General features: G+C 36.4%; 1 protein-coding gene across 1 annotated transcript in view; it reads left to right on the top strand.

Annotated features, from left to right (window-relative positions):
- LOC122806899 (ADAMTS-like protein 5) overlaps positions 1-16,195 on the top strand; it is a 716,117-nt gene that overhangs the window by 389,774 nt on the left and 310,148 nt on the right. The gene's annotated exons all lie outside the window — the stretch shown is intronic.

Raw genomic sequence — 16,195 nt, 5'->3', positions numbered from 1 at the left:
ATATACCTGCATTGTCGGCAGGCCCCTCATTTTTTCATTCCACAACCATTAGTGTAACCATTCAATTGTTGCTTGCTGGTTTCGAAAATACACAGTTTTTGTTGTTTTTTATAAATAAATTTGGGTTCAGGACCCAACCTACCCATAAGTCCCAATAATCCAAAAAACAGTTGCCCAGTGTTTCTTAATCATGTCCTGTAATAAATAAATACCTGGATTATATTGCAAAACAAATACTTGTGATGAATTATGATGGTTATATCAAGTATTAGTTCCTTGACCGTGAATATTAATAGAATTGGTACCCACATCATTGTTGCATAAAAGGGGCTTATATCTAACACCCCTGTTTTCCATAACATAATCAATGGTGCTGTCCAAAAAATCTTTAGGGTAACCCCTTTCAAGGAACATACTAATCAATTTCTCAACCTCTACTTTGAGCACTTCACCATCTGAAACCAGTCTACATAGCCTAATTAACTGACCTTTTACTAAATTTTTCTTTTGCCAGATCGGATGCTGGCTAGAGAAATATAAGTAGGCATTAGAAAAGGTTGGTTTCCTATATATATATTAGATTCATATCTGAAATTCTCCAAGTTCTTATAAAGAGTCATATCCCAAAAAATCTATTGAGTTATTATGATAGTGATGAGTGAACTCCAAAAAAATCAGTAGAGTGGTTAAAGAAGTCCATAAAATTTTCTAAGTCCTCCAAACTTCCTTTCCACAAAATAAAAATGTCATCCAAAGATCTCAGATACAAACCCAACATAGGTGCAAATGCTGAGTTTAAAAAAAAATTGGTTTCCCAAAACAATAAGACCATATTGGCAAAGACAGGGGCACAAGTGGCCCCCATCACAACACCCGTATGTTGTTTGTAGTATTCCCCTTCAAAGTAAACAAAATTATTAGTCAGGACGAGTTCCATAATCTGACATATAAGACTAATTTCATTGTTAGTGCGATTCATTTCATTGTTAGACAAGTTAGATCCTTTAACCAGAGCTTGGTGGAACCAGTCCAGTCCTTCGTCATGGGGAACAACCGAAAAAAGGTCCTTTACATTAATGGCCACCAGTAAAGCATTAGGCAAAAACGGACACCCTGAAATCAAATTCAAAAACTGCCATGAATCTTTTAAGATGTTACTTTTGTTCACAAAAAAAAAAGTTTTTAATTTAATGTCAACAAATTTTGCCAATGGCTCAGTCTTTAAACCCGCTGGTGCCACTATAGGTCGGAATGGAAGGTCAGTAACTGACTTGTGAATCTTGAGAATGCCAAAAATTCCTGGGATCTTAGGCTTGCAAACAGTCAGATATTTTGTGACATGAAGAGGTAGATCAAATGTAATAAATATATCTTCCAAAATGAGGTCTATAATATGATAAGCAATGTTCACCTCATATCGTGATACCTGAACAAAAAATCTACCATTTTGTAAAAATTTCAGCATCTTTGAGGAGTGTTTTGTATTTTGCACTTTGGTGCCACCTTTCTTAGAAAGTGAGATGTTGCACAAGATGCTGTATAACATGCCTTGCACTTGGGCGCCACCCTCTTAAGGAAGTGAGGCTTAGCTTTTTATGGTATTTAAAAGACGTGAGGGTAGTGTACTTATTTGTCTGATGATGTTTCTGTAGAAATTAAAGTGCTTACATATGGTTTATTAAAATACTGTTTTGTCACTTTGGAGCAGCGTTTCTTCGTTTTGCAGTGTTACTTTTCACAGTTGGGCTTGGTTACTTGGTTGCTATTATGTAACTCATAAATTTAGTCCATGCACACTTTTTCAAATACTTGCAAATAAAGATGTGAAGGGAGGATATAAGTACTCCTGAGGTAAAATACATCAAGAGTTCTTTCACCAGGGAATTACTACTCTTGAATACAAGGGCCAAATTCACTCTTGAATACAAGGGTCAAATTCAATTTTCTGATGATAAATTTCAATTCAGTAAGGGTATCAACAACATTATCCGTAGCTTGTGGGATGAAGGTAAATCCCTTAGAAAATAAATAAAAATATGTTTTAGAAAGAAGAGTGTTACTGTAATTAAAGCTGTTACAACCTGAGCAAAAAGACAAAACTCCATAATAGGCAATTAGTGTATTGGAAGTGTCTAATAAGCCCTCCTTTTTCTCCTCATTCCCCTCTGGTACCCCTTCCACTTCCCCTTCCCCTTTTGCCACCTGAGAAGTATTGGCGCCTGTCTACATATGTCTGAGGAAAGTCATTTCGGTGCTGAGCTATCCTTTGAGACTGTCCCAGGGAGGAAATTCTAAAGGGGTGTTACAATCAATGTAGCCGTCATCCCCTAATCAGTTACATTGTTAGGATTCTGAATATCTTCATCCCCCACCTGGTCACTCTTATGTTCCACCTGATGAAAGGAAACCTTATTAACACCAGTGTTCAAAGTGTCCTAATTCCTACAAAGGTAGTCATTCACGGTGTTAGTCATTAGATTTGCACTTTACAAGCTATTACCTAACTTAAACCAAACTCTAAACCTAAATCCCAAATACTCTCACAAACACAATAAAGCACAAACGTAATTGCAACTGAAGATATTCCGTACCCTAACCCTTGCTGTAACACTAACATGTTAAACTACACTTATGTGCCCACATACACACTTCCTGTAACAATGAAAGTCACCAGTATTCGGTATCTCCTGACATCAATAACCAAATACAATCTCCTGACATCACCAATGCAAACATTCGACTTAAATGCACCAGCTGCACTTTGTTGACCAAGTCAATGTTTGACAAAGTGCATAGTAACCATGAAAACAAATCTGGATTTAATCTGAATGTAGCCAAGTCTCCCTTGAGTATTTCTTTAAGGAAGGACCTAATGAAGCACAAGATACTAAGAAGAGGTGCTAGAAATTTCTAGAACTATATAAGAAGGATGCATACATAAGTGTGTTCTTGTATCTAGTGCCAGGCATCCTGAGGATCAAAATTAAATGGGCCTTGCTAATAACAAGGCAGCAGGAAGTGAAAGAATTCCAGGTGAATTGTTTAAAGTTCTGCTAAATGAAGCTACAGTGTTGCTTCGAATTTCCAGCAATTTTGGAAAACACAGTTATAGCCACTGGATTGGAAAAACATCAGTTTACATTCAAATCTCAAAATAAGGATACTGGGAAAAGGTCAAAGGTAAAAGAAGAAGGAGGTCACAAAGGATAAGACTAGTAGACAACATTACTGAAGCAGTGAGTATGAATTTGTAAGAACTTAAACAAGCAGTTATTATGATGACTAAACAACTAAACAGCAATATATATATATATATATATATATATATATATATATATATATATATATATATATATAAAGTCCCCTTCAGTCGATCAAACGTTTACAAGTTCGAACCACATATAGCCGAGACCATATGTTCGAAATTGCAAAAGTTCAATTGGACTGAATGGAGATTTCTGCAATGTAGTGCGATCACAGAGTTGGTATATTTAAGTAAGGGGGTGTGGGCGGAGCAGGGAGGCATAGCCCCCCCTGCTGTAAATGTTTAGTTTTGTGGGGGGGTTTTTTGTTTTATGTGTTTTTATTTCAGTGTTTGAACTTTTACAAGTTCGAACATATGGTCTCGGCCATATGTGGTTCTAACTTGTAAAAGTTCGCTCTACTGAAGTAGATCCACATATATATATATATATATATATATATATATATATATATATATATATATATATATATACATACATATATATACATACATACATAAATATGAGCAAAGGTTGAAATGGCACCACTGGACCACCACAAAATTTATTTTAAAACAACAATAAAAACAAAGGTAAGCACTTTGTTTTTGTTGTTGTTTTATGATAAATTTTGCAGTGGTCCAGTTGTGTCATTTGAAGTGTAATTAATTTCAAATTTGGTGTACCTGCACGTGCGTGCATGTGTGTGTGTGTGTGTGTGTGTGTGTGTGTGTGTGTGTGTGTGTGTGTGTGTGTGTGTGTGTGTGTGTATCTATAGTAATACATGGGTGTGGAATTTTTAATCAAAGCACACAACAATTCATATTAACACAAACAGCTGATCACTTGTTGTGCAACATCAGCAATTCCTGTGTTCAGGGCCGGTGTTAGTATTTTGGGGGCCCCCAACAGATGTCAAGCTGGGGGGCCCCAGGCATTTCCAGTCTATGCATCACCCTGTCACTGCCACACTTTCTAAGCAATCTTTTAGTTCATGCTGCAAACACTTAGGAGTAGTATGCACAGATTGACCCTCTGCTACAATATTCTTGTATTACAAGACTTGTGTACTACATTGTGTTGGCCCATCTCACAAAGGGTCATTTACAGCTACTGCCATTTAGTTGCACCAATGATATATTGAAGCAACTCTATGTACAGGTCTGAACCTAGGTGAAATGACGCCCTAGGCCTACTGGTTCAGACCCCACCCCCATACACACAAAAGCCTCCAGTCTTCCCGTATCCCTACTCCCCATCTTGGGCTCCCCATACCATGCACATTACTTTTTTCTTCCTTTTCTCACATGTTGCCTTACTTTTCACCTTTTTCAAGAAGCCATAACTTTCTATATGCTCTGAAGCGCATTTTAAAGTTTTTTTCTTTTTTCACACCTTTTCATCCAATAATGGATTGAACAGAAATTATGATTAAGTAAAGAAATTGTGTTGCTGTTCAGCTTTAGTTTTCATTGTATCCTTTCAACACACATTTCCTGACCAAGACAGTACAGTAATAACCATTTAGAAAATAAGAAAATAATTTCAGTTTTATTTTTTTCTTTCAAGGAAAACATAAGTTGTACCCAAGACTTAATGTTCAAAGATGACAAAACGGTAGCTCACAATAAACTAACAACCCATTGTTGTCTGGATACACAGGCCCTATCTGGGAACTGCCTGCCTCCCAATACCCCCCAAAAGACAGCTTTTACATCCCTCTGGTGTTAGACTAGGATGAAGGCAGAGGTTCCAATTGCCACAGTCATGTATTTCAAGGGACTGCTGATAAACATATACATACTATGCCTCCTCACTCCTCAATTCAAACTGTCAAAGGCAGCTACCTGTATATGTCCTAAGTGTGATTGTGAGGAAAGTGAAAACGTAATGATTGCAGTAACAAATTCTACTTTGTTGCTCCTACACAAGTTGTAGTAACCTTCTTTGTACACCTTTGAGGTATATAAGAAAAGTAAAAGAAACAATGACCACACTGTCCTCAGCCCAAATGCAAGCTTTATTGACCTCATGTGTACACCTCTAAGATTTGACTGTGAGGAATAACACCATAGTCCCCCCCCCCCATATAACCTACAGCAGCTTTCTTTACACACCTGTCTGAGCGGGGCTAGTTTTAGGCTGAGTACAGTTGAGAGCACGGGCCATTATCAGCTTTATACTAACAGGGTCATATCACAGCCCTGTTCAGATTGAAGAGCATAATCAGAAAATTAATATATATTTTTCATCTAATTTTTCCTAATGCAACAGCATTTGTGGGGCCCCCACACAGTCATGGATGATTAAGCGAGCCTTTTGTATCCATTTATACAGTCTGAGGAGTAGAGGTTCCCCAGAGTCTTAGAAGATCTAAGTTCTGAATGTTCTGGGTTATATGTTATGCCTTACTTTTAAAATATAATTTCTTGTTAGCTACATTTTTTACTGACACTCAGAAGAATAATGTATGTGTTGTGGCATTATTGTGTGTGCGCACAGATAAAACCCACTGACATTTTTACACACACACACACACACACACACACACACACACACACACACACACACACACACACACACACACACACACACACACACACACACACTCACTCAGCAATACTAGTTTTGTACTTATTTCAGCAATATATTGTGCAACACTGGTACCAGCACACCAGATCAGTGACTGCTGTTAAGTAGTCATCAAAGAGAAGTGGGGATGGGTCACTTTTATTTACCTCAGTGAGAAATAATGCAAACCTCTCACTGTCCCTGATTTCACAGACCTTCCCTGATTTTGCACATAATTTTGTTCTGTCCTTTGTAACACATTTGATTTGCTTGTAAATCATTTGGGATTACAGACAGTCAATAAATCCAGACATTAGAGTGACGTTAAAGACATGCAGGTAGGTGCATGCATGGGTGTGCCTTCTTTGAAGGCTGGGCATCGGGCTGGCAACTCGGTACCATAAAAATCCACTGCCAATCATTAGCAGAGCGGAGTTCCGCTGAGACTACCCCTAACTGGGAAAAGCCAAAAGAAAGAAAGAGTTTTATACTTAATGTCCAAAAAAGGATATTGATACAAAAGGTGTTATTTTATTAACTTTTTCATTGAATCAGAGTAATATTTAAAATGTGTTCCTGATTTTGAACCTTTATTCTGCTATTATTGGTATTGCACCGAATTCTTCAGTGAAGAAGTTGAGAGTTACAGTATCTGGTATTCTGCACGTATTTCCAAAACTGATCTCTCTAGTTCTTACCTTGCTTATGTTTATTATCAGCTAAACAGAATAATCATGAAATAAATTAATACATTTTTCTCCTTATTTTCCCCAACCAGCGGCAGCTTTTGTGGGGCCCCTCACACAGTGAAGGATGATTAAGGGGGCCCCCTTGTAGCCACAGGTATTGCAGGTACCTAAAGATGGCTATGTTGTTAGTTTTAGTGTGGAGAATGTCCACCAGCAGGGTTTAACTAAGCTATTGGCACCATGTTAGTGCTAAAATATTTAATGGAATTGTGAAGGCTCTTGATTGATAAAACATTGTTACTATAACCAAAGACATTTTTGAATTTTAAAGGAGATATAAATAAGCATTATTACCCACCTGGTTTATTAAGTCTACAAGACTGATATACTAGCTTTTGTTGGTTTGACAGACATGTTACAAAATATCAAGGTAAGATAACTTGCTGTGGTTGGGGGCCCCCCAGTGACCACAGGGTTCACTGGTGCCTAAAGCTGGCTATACCTGTGTTGGGGAAGTTACTCTTTCCCTGGGATTGTGTGATCTTGCAAGTAGTATATATAATTAGCAGGAGGGATGTGAATGTGGACTTGCCCCTCCTCCCCGCAGAAATACTTTTGTTTTTATAGATCTCACTTACAATAGGTTTTTGAGGTGTTGTTTTAAGCAAAAGGTTAGTCCTCTGTGCATTTCTAATAGGTTGTTGAGGTTGTGTTTTAAGATGCTTTTACATCAACATTATGAACGTTGATATTTTGTCCATTCAGTGTAGGATACCATACATATGGAAGCACTCTTATTAATCAAAACTCCCAAAATTCAATATATTTTTGACGACATACTTCGGTTGACAAAACAGATGGTGAATAGGTGTGAGACATAGTCATCCCCCAGGGTTGGGAAATATGCCCCTTTCCCAGGGATTGTGTGATCATGGAGTTAGTATGTATAATTAACGGGGGATGTGGGGGGGGGGGGGTTCAGGAGTGTTTTTTTTTTTTTGAGGTCAGCTGCATGTGCTAGGGATCTTTTTTTGTGGTAGCATGTTGACATTTGTTTTTTCTACCTTTTCTTGTTGATGATTTGACTGTCAACATGTGGGTCTGTTGATATAAGTAAGCATTCCCATATATATATATATATATATATATATATATATATATATATATATATATATATATATATAGATATAGATATAGACATATATGTGTGTATATATATATATATATATATATATATATATATATATATATATATATATATATATATATATATATATATATATATATATATATATATGTGTGTGTGTGTGTGTGTGTGTAAAAATTATGGAGATCACCGTACAGTGAGGAATGAGAAATTTACTGTTTTCCTCACTGTAGTGCGATCTCGGAGTTGGTATATTTATTTAGCACGGTGTGTGGGGGGTGCAGGGCCCCCCCCCCAGAAAAATGTAAAAAAAAACATTTTTTATTATTATGTTTTCGAAGGTTCAAAACTTAGATCTTATGGTCTTAGCCTTTTGAAGTTCAAAGTTTTGAAACTTTGAGCTTCTGAAGTAGATCTATATACATATACATATATACTTTTGTAATAAATAAAAATTAAAATATAAAAAAAACACAGCTGAGGCCGAACTGTTTCATTCCTGCTTCATTCCTTTTTATTGCTTTATTTCCTTTTCATCAGAACTGAAAAGACATATATATGCTTTATAAATATGCATGCTATACAAAAATATTATGAATGTAATATGAATGATTTTATGATGTGATTATTTTTTTAACAAAAAAATTCTGAAAAAAATTCAAACCAATGATCATGTCAATGATTATGTCCTAAAATTAATACAAAAAATTTTCAATTCTTACAATATGTTCTGTTATAACAACTTATTAACTACTAACTAAGAACTAAAGAAAAAAAACTACAAATAATTTTTAATATTTATTTTTGTTTTTTTGTTGTGTGTATGTTGTTTACTTTGTTATATATCAATTAAAAAAATCATAGAAAATCATGGACTGACCCTGTAATGAATAGTGGAGAATTTATGTTCTACCATTATCACTGTTTAAGAACTAGTGTAGTCAAACAAACAAACACAGTACATGTACATTTTAAAGCACACATTTAATGTTCAGAGAGTCAGTAAGTCCTAAGTGGTGGAGGAGTTTAAAAGTAAAGTAACTGCCCTCACTTCTTTTAACTCTAACAGAGTTTCACAGTTATTAGTTACAAAGTTTTAATTGTTTATTGGCATTATTCTACTTTGCTTTACAGTTTTAGAACGGTTTTTCGTTTATATATATATATATATATGTGTGTGTGTGTGTGTGTGTGTGTATATATATGTGTGTGTGTGTACTTGTGAGTATGTAGTAATGCATGAAGCAGCGTACATGATTCATATATTACCATGCACTCAAGATTGTTGCATCGCTTACTCCCAAAGTGCAAGTGCCTTACAATCCCTGGATGTGCAGTAATATCTGTATCTTACAATTGCATTTATACAAATGATGTGTGCTTATTTACTTTTTTATTTTTTCTTATTTTATTTTTTTATTTATGTACATTGAAATTTGATCATTATGTTTAACAGGTTATATATTATAATTATATGTTTTTTAGTGTATGTTGACATAAAATAGATGTTCATCATATTGATAACTGCTACAGTAGCTGTAGCTATATGGATGATATCCTGCCAAGGATATAGCATCTGTCCAGCTTCCAAAAATTCAGGGCACCTTACGCACACCCAAATGTTATTGTTGAGCTGAGATGACAAAACAGACAGGTTTGGGCAGCAAGTTCTTTACAGTTTTCCTGCCACCAGAGAGTACGATCCTCTGCAGGCTCTCAAGGAACGAGGGTTGGCTTCTGCTGTTTCTTTGCTGGGCAGATAAGTTCCGTTTGGGAAATACCTTCTACTTTATAGGAATTGTTATTTTATTGTCCTTTCCTGCTCATGAAAGTTATTTTTAAGCTAGGAGTGTATATTTATTGAGACTGCCACAAGAGTTGACTGTACTTTTAAATGGGAGCACTCCTTTCTCCTTTCTCACTCCTTTCCTTGTCAGTTTAAAAGTTGCTTAAAGTAATTGAAAATCATATTTTTTCTGTGGAGAAACTGTGTTTATTTCACTTTTGTTGGCTGCTAAAGTGTTTCAAATGCTTTTTACTGTGTTTCATGGGGGAAAAGTGACTTTTAAAGACTAAATTTTTACTGGCTTTAGCTGCTTGTTCTCCTCAGTCCAATGGTCAGTCCTTTTTCTAGCCACAAAAAGAAAAAGTTAAGCAAACAGGCTTTGCCACCACAGCAGGCTAGTAATTTGCATCAGTAGCAGGTGGGTGACTCTGCTGTGGTGATAGCTTATTCCTTAGACCATTAATTTTTAGCCCGGAACCCACTGGTGTTGCACCTACAGCCACTGTAGACCAAGGGTTAGCCACATCCACTGCGGTTGTTGAAGTCCCCTCAGTGGCCAAGGGAGAGCCACTCTTGTTGGTACTGGGTGAGGCAACAGGGAAGGTCTATTCAGAAAGTTGTGCCCCATCCATGGAGAAGCTGCTGTTGCCATTAATAGCACTGTTGGCTCCATTTTTCCTGTAAAAAAATAGAAAACTAAACATGTATTTACTCCTCAAATTTCCTTAGACCATAGATTCCTGGGTCTGTCTCAGGGTTTAATTCAGACTGTTTATCCTTCTTATAAGCTGGTTCCTGATAAAAGAAAGAGGGATACCTCTTTTCCTGAAGAGATTCATGATTTTGAATCTGAACAGGAAGATGAAGGGACAGGTGCGGGTGTTTCTCTGTAGTTTTCTGATACAGACTCAGAGGAGAGTTCATTTTCTGATTCTCCCTTTGGGTTGCTCTTTCTCTACTTTTGAATATGTCAGCATTCCCAGTCGGAGAACACTAAGGTTTCCCAGTCCCTCAGAAAATACTATGAGGTGTTACTGAAAGAATTTCCAGAACTTTCACCCATTCCTCCATTTCTGTCCACTCTGGAGGATGTGTGTGTCACTGCCTGCAGTTTTCCTGAGAGTTAACATGCTGCCCCTTAAAAGGCAGATGAAAGTTCCTCAGCCTTTTAAGTTTTTATACACTCTTCCAAAACCTGACCCAGCAGCTATAGCTTTAGTTAATACTACTAGTACTAAACATTTGGTTAATTCCAATCCTACCTTTTCTGAAAAGGATGGGTATATTATCAGTAAGTATGGGGGGAAAGTGTATGCTTCTACAGCTTTGATTTTCAGAATTTTAACTTGTCAGGATCAGGCTCATATGTTATAGTTTATTCTGACTAATTCTGAAAGTATGAGGAATGTTTTGTCTGCAGTTTCTTATTGTGAGGAAAAATCTGCTTTAAATAATTTATTTTCTTCCACTGCACAAGTGTGTGCATATGACTCATTTAGTACTTCTTCCAGGGCTATCAACATGGTTACTGTTTTGAAGAGTTTTGCCTGGCTGCATTCTCAGAATCTCCCAGATGATGTGATAAATAAGATTTTAATTGTCATTTGGATAGAGAGTTAGTTTTTGGTTCCTCTGCTGCATAGATTATCAAGAAGTGTGATGAAAGGAGTAGGTCGATACAGGAAATCTCTTAAGATTCTTCATCCATCCTTTTCCAAATTTTCTAAGGGATTTTCTAACCCTTCATCCAGTTTTGCAAAAATAAACAGTCTCAACAAAATGCTGGTAAACAGATGTTTAAGAAGAAATGGTGGGGGGGTGCAATAAAGAATTCTGACCCTCCCCCCAAACCAAGGACAGTCTAACAAGTCAGAATGACTGTTTAAGGAGCTTTGTCATTCCCCCACCACCACCACCTGGCAGTCCATTTTCCCTACCAAAACATCTGAATCTCCATTTTTCTATTTAGCAACAGTTTCAGACAAATTGGTTCTGAGGATCATTCATCAAAGTTACAGATGGCAGTGGGAGGAAATCTCTCCTTTTCAGGGAATAATTTCTCATCCACCAGACCAGATTCTTTTATTTCCCCCTGTACTTCAACACATGCTGTCCCAGGGAATGATAGAAAAAGTTCCTCCTTCCCAGGTTGGTAAAGGTTTTTATTTGAGAATGTTTTTAGTGCCAAAGAAAAAAGTGCTTGAAGGCCAGATCTGGATCCTTCTTTTCTAAACCTGTTTTTGTTAGTGCTCAAATTCAAAATGGTGTCATTTCACAACCTGTTACCTCTTCTTCCTCATTCACGTTTCCTGGTAACAGTAAATTTAAAAGGTGCTTATCATCACATCTCTATTCATCCAGACTTCAGTTTCTTAAGGTTTGTGTGTCTGTATCACATGATTATTTCTCTGCCTTGCACTTTGGAGTGTCCACTGCACCAAGAGTGTTCACAAAGTGTCTAGCTCCAGTTATAGTTCATTGCAGGCTGCACGGTATTCACATTTCTTCCATATTTAGATGACTTGATTGCTTTTGTAGTCTTTTTCAAAGTGTTAGGAATCTCTCATTTGGGTAAGAGATATCTTATACTAGCTGGGATTCCAAGAAAGCATTCAAGTCTTTTTTGACTCCTTTTCACAGGATTGTTTTCCTGTGGTGTCATCTAGACCAATCAGTTCAAGCAGTCTTTCTTCCACAACAAAAAATAGATCTATATCTAGATCTGTTTCTAAGGTTTTCCACTCAAACATCAGTCACTGTGAGAGAATACCTTGGGGGTATTGGTATCATGGTATCTATGATTCTCATGAAAACCCCTGGCAAGACTTTACATGAGAGAGATACTGTGTTATCTGAAATTTCTTTGACCCCAGCACCACCATCCTTTGTTTTTTTTTTTCAAATTCCAGTGCCAGGGCTTGTCAGAAGAGAAATAATTTGGTGCAGGCAGCAAATATCCCTTAATTTGGGTCTCTCCTTCTCCCTCCCTGTTCCAAAGCAGTCAGACACCACAGAAGCCTCAGATTTTACTTGGGAAGCAGTTTCAGGAGGAATAAAAGTGCAAGGTGTGTGGGACACCATTGACAGACACAAGCACATAAATGTGAAAGAGATGCTTGCCCTTATCAAGGCACTCAGTTCTCTGAATCATCCGTGGTCCCTGGGACCTCTTCACATTGCTACAGGCAATATCATAGATATGTGATGCATCAACAAGCAAGGAGTAACTAGGTCATACCCGCTTTGCAGGCTAGCCATTTTGGGATACAGCTTCATAGCACAATCTCACTCTACAGGCATTCTGCATTCCATTAGAGCAAAACTGCGTGGCAGATAGGTTGAGCAAACCCTCACAAATGGAAACTAAAGCAGGTGGCCTTCAAAGATTTAATCTATCTGTGGGAAGTTCCTCAAGCAGATCAATTTGCCACCTGTCTGAACAATCAGCCAGCAATATTCTGCTCTAGGACTCCATGCAAGAAGGCCTGGAAGACAGATGCCTTTTCTTTTCCTTGGACAGGAATGTTCATGTATGCTTTCCTCCTTTCCACTGATATCCAGTGTACTTTTGAAGATTTAAAAGGAATCCCACAAGGTCATTCTGGTGGCTTCTTTCTGGCCCAAGCAACAGTGGTTCTCTCTTATTTTGGAAATGGCCATGGTAAATTACCACAAGCTTCCTCACAGAGTGAATCTACTCACACAAGGTCAGAGGTGTTTACTATACCCTGACTCAAATCAACTTCAACTGACTGTCTGGATGATAGGGTCTTAATACTCTTTAGGCACCTATTTACTGAGGAAACACAATAGGTACTAATATAGACAAGAAAACCTGTTATAGAAAGTTATATATTAACAAATGGAAAAGGTTTTCTAGTTTGTGCCAGTAACATAACTAGCAGCCATTTAGGGCTAGCTGTTCTCTGGTTTTACAATATCTGTGTGAGTTACTGTGCTATGCCTTTCTTACTCCTCAATTAAGATTCATTTGTCAGAAATTTCAGCATGTCTGCTCATGGATCTTTCTCTTTCAATGCATTCTTATGTCAAAATATTTCTGAAAGGGGTTTGCATAAGAGGCCTCCAAGAAAACCACTGGTTCATCCTTGGGATCGTCATGTTAGAGAAATTAACATTTGTTTAATTTGAACCAGCTAACCTGGCTGACTTGAAGTTCTTAACATGTAAAACAGTTTTAATGATTGATCTTACCACTGCAAGCTGGTATTTGAGTTACAAGCTGTTATGGTGAGTCAACCCTATCCCATTTTCCACAGAGACAGCGTTTCTTTGACAACTAATCCTTCTTTTATGTCTAAAGTGGTATCTGAGTTTACTTTAAGCCAAATTCTCAATCTCCCATTTTCTTTCCTGAACCTAGAAAAGGAGGGAGAAAGGATACTCCCTAACTTGGATGCTGACAGACATCTCAGGTACTATAATGACAAAACTAAATCTTTCATTTTTGGATTAATTGTTAATTTCTTGTGCAAGTTAGAAGAAGGGACAGTTACCTTTTTTTATACTCAACACAACAAAACTATTCCAGGCAAGGTCAAGGCCCACCCTTCCAAGGCCTTGGCCTCATTTATGCCTTTTTAGAAAGGGGTAGTTTCTAGAAGTATTTTAAAAGCAGAAACTTGGTCCTTTGTACATAAGTTTACAAGGCATTACAAACATGATATTTGCTTAAGGTCCTGATCAGACTTTAGTGATAAATATGATGAACATAGTACAGCTGTGTAAGTAAACTTACCATAACAATAGACGTTTGAATGATCACTGCTGCAATAGCTGCTCACTCTGTCCCACCCCCTTGTTTTTTGTTGTGTTGTTTATGGGCAAGGTGTGCGTATTTATGTTTTTGCTATTCATAATATTGTCCTTTTAGGGCTCAGCCTCTTTTTCTCTATTGGCATGAAAGCTCTGAAGGACTTGGTGCTCAAACCTGTCTTTTTAGTCAGCTCAGCTTCAGCTGACTGATGGTTTGGGCATGTGGAAGGTGCCTTGAGGCTTTTGAAACTGGACAACTGCCATATCCTTGGCAAGATACAACCCATACAGCTAAGGCTACTGCAGCAGTGATCATTTGAGCATCTACTGTTATATTAAGTTTACTTACACAACTGTACTTTCTTCCACCTATTTTAATTACTTGATAGTTGTGAAGGGTTTTAAGTTTTTAACCATGTGGAATATTGGTATGAAATTTTCAGCGTACGAATTTTAGGAACCCATCAGTTAAAGTATTATGTTCTGTTGAGCAATTCCATTCCATTTCTTTTTTTAAGAAAATGTATATTAATTTAACATATTTACAATATATAAAAAGAAAGGAAGAAATTCAACATCCCATATTGTTGTACAATATTAGGAATACATTGAATCCTCAAGATAATCTTATACAATTAACACATTAAGAGTTTTGGTACTACAACAGCAACATTTTAATGGTATCCCAACCACTAAATGCCTTAGTATGATTTATATATCTTATTATGACCACTTTTTTTCAGTTTTAAATAGTATTACTTTTAAATTTAAAAATTCTTTGAACGCTGGAGCTGAGTTTGATTTCTATTTTTTTGTAATATCTTTTCTATCAACTGCCAAAAGACTCCAAAATATTTTGGTTGTTTGGCTTTTACAAATCCAGGAAGTGGAACATTCATTAGTATTACTGATCTGGTTAAGGAACAATTATTAGACCATAACCCAAAACATATTGATCTCTTCCCAATATACATATAATTTTTCACAGTGCATAAACATATGTCCAGTCAGCTTTTACATCTTTACTACATCTCCAGCAAACTTAAGAAGTTATTTTGCCAAACTTAGAGATTTTACAGGGAGTAACAAACATTCTGTGTATATATTTCTACATAAAAAAACTTTCCAATATATACTTGAAAAAGTTTTACTAATAGAATTAAGTAACAAAGTTTTATTTTTAGTTCCAGAATTTTGCATAAAAATTATTATTATTATTATTTATAATTAACTTATATAACTTGGACAAGCTTCCTTTGTTTATCAATTTACCTTCGGTAATAGCATTCATATATTTATATAATGTGGGAATGGTGTTCTGTTCCACTTTATTCATATTATCTATAAATTCATTTGATTTCTTACTGATGGATAATATTAACTGGTTAACACATACATCTAAATTATAATATTTCATTAACTATTCTGACAACTTAGCTTTTCCTTTTTCAAAGCAATCCAACCATAATACTAATCCATTTCTTTTTAGGAAATTAGTTTCAACATTGTTCTGAGTTTTTTAAATGTAGAGGTTTGTGCAATGGGAAAGCCCAAAAATGTCCAGTTTGATATAACCAATTCCATTTCTAAATGTAATCTCACGTTCATTTTCTCAAATTGCTTTCTGGACCTGAGTTTCAGCTCAAAATATTACGTTTTTACAGAGTTACTGGCATATGTTGAATACATAGATTAAAAAAGAGCATTGTCCATTTTAACTGACTGATTTCTTTTCTGGGTTATAATTTTTGGTATGGAATTTTCATTGTAGTGATTTTCAAGACCTTTCTGTTAAACTGTTATGTGTCATTGCACCATTTCATTTATACATTTTCTTTTACTGTCATTTTTGCAAATCACATTTGATATCCAAGTTCCACAATAGTTCAGATAATGGAAACCATAGAAGGTAAGCTGAAAATGTGAACTCAGAATGAAGACCCAAGTGCTCATAGTTCATCTCATTGTAATACAGGCATTACTG

Source organism: Protopterus annectens, chromosome 7.part0 (genome assembly GCF_019279795.1).
Source record: "Protopterus annectens isolate FY-2018-M chromosome 7.part0, PAN1.0, whole genome shotgun sequence".
In the NCBI taxonomy this organism is placed as follows: domain Eukaryota; kingdom Metazoa; phylum Chordata; order Ceratodontiformes; family Protopteridae; genus Protopterus; species Protopterus annectens.
The sequence above is the reverse complement of the archived record's forward strand: the minus strand, read 5'-3'. Positions and strand labels throughout refer to the sequence as shown.